This window comes from Balearica regulorum, chromosome 6 (genome assembly GCF_011004875.1).
Source record: "Balearica regulorum gibbericeps isolate bBalReg1 chromosome 6, bBalReg1.pri, whole genome shotgun sequence".
NCBI lineage: Eukaryota > Metazoa > Chordata > Aves > Gruiformes > Gruidae > Balearica > Balearica regulorum.
The window spans coordinates 1702283-1705334 of record NC_046189.1 but is presented as its reverse complement, the minus strand read 5'-3'; the positions used below and the strand labels follow the sequence as shown (position 1 = coordinate 1705334).

At 44.5% G+C, this 3052-nt stretch overlaps 1 pseudogene; it reads right to left on the bottom strand.

The window, feature by feature from the left end:
• Positions 1-537: 537 nt before the first annotated feature.
• Positions 538-2284, bottom strand: LOC104631975 (uncharacterized; annotated as a pseudogene).
• Between the last annotated feature and the right edge of the window lie 768 nt (positions 2285-3052).

Here is a 3052-nt window from a genome sequence, read left to right as displayed (position 1 = left end):
TGAGCAACTCGGCCTCTTTCCCCAGGAGAAGAAGCACCTGGACAGCCTTGTCCCTGCGCGCCACGGACCCGCTGCGGGTTTGCACCCTGGCCCCCCTGCCCCAGGGGCTGAGCCTCCACTTCTCCGGGCACCTCAGTGGACGATGCTCCCCGCATGTGCAAAGGGCCACAGCTAGCACGAGGGAATGGCGATTGCTCCCCGAGATCCCAAGTTTCTCCTGTGTGCTCTCCCCTACGCCTTCCACCAGGTGCCCTGCAGAGACCGTGAACATCAACCCGCTACTTCTAGCGTCTGTCCGCACGGCCCAGCAGACCCCCAGCTCCTCGCGCTGCCGCGCCGAGCAGACGGGCTAACGCAACGTCCTCGGAGATAATCCCTGAGCGTGGCAGGCTCCTTCCCACACGAGCAAGGAGCATCCAGGCTTGTAGAAGGAAAGGTGATTTTCTCCTTGGCTAATTACTTAGGTATTGCCAACGGTGTAACAGACACCGAAGCCACGAGTGGGCCCTAGACTACCTTTGACTGCTCATCCCTGCTTCACAAACTACTCACGGGCTGGGACACTACGCTGAAGGCTGCTCCGACAGCGTCAGGCTTGTTCCCTTTCGCGCCAGGGTTGCTCTGCAGCAGTTCCCACACGATGGGCAAAGTTCACTCCACAGAGGTCCACCAGCCTTAGGAGCCCCAAGGACTTGTCTTCTCCATCCAGGAGGGAGACAGTGACAGGCTATCGGATCTGAAGCGTAGCTGGTTGCCATCTCAGAAGATGCTTCCAGTTGACATACATGGAGAAACTTGATTTTAGATGGTTCAGCAGGCTCCAGGGACAAGCAGTGTCCCGACGTACGCACGGGTATCTTTCCACCAAAAAGCCGCTTCAGCACCGAAACCCCCCCTTCCACGACACCAAGAAGTCGTTTGGTTTAAAGCAGATGAAATCACACCGAAGGCACCAGATGAAAAGAAGATCAGCAACAGAAACCAAGGTGGTACTATAATTAACTTTTTCTTTTTATTTACACCACAAGAATAACAAGTTGTCATAATGTGGTACAAAATACTGGACTCCTAATAAAGTTGAAATTGAAGTCGGTACTGTCAGAGAAAGACACCATTGGCCAGTAAAAAAAAAAAAAAAAAAAGAAAAGATAAAAGAGAAAAAACCAAAACAAAACCCCAAACAAAAACAAGAATGAGAAAAATATTCCAACTCCACCAAGTAAAAGAAAGGACCATCAGAAAATTTAGCACAAAGAATGCTACCATCACTTAAAGTAGGGTCCATACAATAAGAGTGAAATTGTGTCTAAATTACAGCGTAAACCGGTAGCTGCTACCAATGGTGACGTCATACTGAGCATGTATAGGTATAAAGTAGAATATAATATAGTTACAACTTTTCGATACTACATATCTGTAATAAGCTCTTGGGTGAATAATGTTTCAACCCCTCCCCCCCCCACTTTTATATATATATTATATATATAAGTTTGTCATCCTCATAAATTGGAAAATAGCGCCTCCACTATGGAGCACAGAAAAGTGTTAATTTATTTTCTTTCAATAGGATACTTTTTCATCAATATCAAAGACAAAGTGAAGATGAGCTGAGAACGAGCTCAACTTCATGACAATGAAGAAACATGTTTTTCCTTTTGATGTAAAGTCTCGTTTTTAAACCACAGTGTTGCACAGTACACGACTGTTTAAAGTGAAACCTAGCAATAATACATCATGTAAAAGTAATTTTAAAAAAGTTAACGCAGCTGTGCTGAAGAGTTAACTCTTTAAAGTCCTCGTCATTCATCTCCTTAGAATTAATGACTACATGTGTTGACAAAGGGTTGCATCCAACCTCCCCACCCAGCCGAGAAATCAAAAGAAAGTACCAACCCAAATTATAAGGAAAAAAAAAAAAAAAACCAGAAGAAAATGACGACACAGGCAGTTTACTTTGTGTGTTCTGCGTAGTTTCCCTAAAAACACTGTTTCCACATAAATACAATAAACTCTATTATTGGTAAGTCACAAGTGCTAGATAAACGTCTTTTCTTTTTTTTCTTCTTAAAATGAGAAATGTTTAAGTAGTCCTTTTCATTTACTCTTTTTTTTTTTTAACAATAAAAAGCACAATTTCTTATTAAGTTCAGTAAGACGCAAAAAATGTTCCCACTCTCCTTCCTGTGTGTGTAGCTGTGTGGGTGGGTGCGTGCGTGGGTGCGCGTGCGCGCATGTGTGACAACAACGTCCCAACCTTTAGTCTCCGCAAATGCCACGAGAGGAAAAAACAAAACAAAAAAAACCAAACCAACAAAAAAAAACAACCAACCCAAAAAAACCCAAAACCACTTTTTTTTTTCTTTTTTTTTTTTTCCCCCCCCCCATTTTCAAAGCTGCCAAGTTTGGCGTGCAAAATCTGTATACAATATAAAGACATGCCAACCTTACAGACCATGCAACCTCAAGGTGTAGGAAACTTAAAAAAATATATTCATATATATTTATATATATATTTATATATATCAATGCCCGTAAAAGACGTGGGCCCAAAAAAGTTTACAAAAGGAAGAATGGAATGAATACATGACTGCGACTAATAAAAAAAAAGGAATGTTTTGTATCGAAAGTAAAAAAAAAAAAAAAAATACCAACAACAAAAAAACCCCAAAAAACCAAAACCAACCAACCGAAAAGCCAACAACAACAACAACAACCAACCCCAAATGATTACTTGTGTACTGCAAACTGGGCCTGGCTTCTCTGTAAAGAGGATTTAAAGATGCTCCTTTCCTTCCCAGCAGGGACGAAGGATGCCCCGGGCAGCACCGTGCCGGGCTGGGCTGCAGGAGCATCCCGGGCTCCCGCCCTGCCAGCGCAGCCGCCCTACGGCAAAGTCACCTGAAATGAAGTAGCTAACGGCTCAAAAGGTGAAAAAACCCACCACCACCCCCCCCCGGCAAGCCTCAAAACGAGGGCTCTTTCTTTCCTCCCTCCCCGCGTCTGCGCCGGCCCCAAAGAACATCCCGACCTCGCCCGGGGAGCGGGTGCCGCT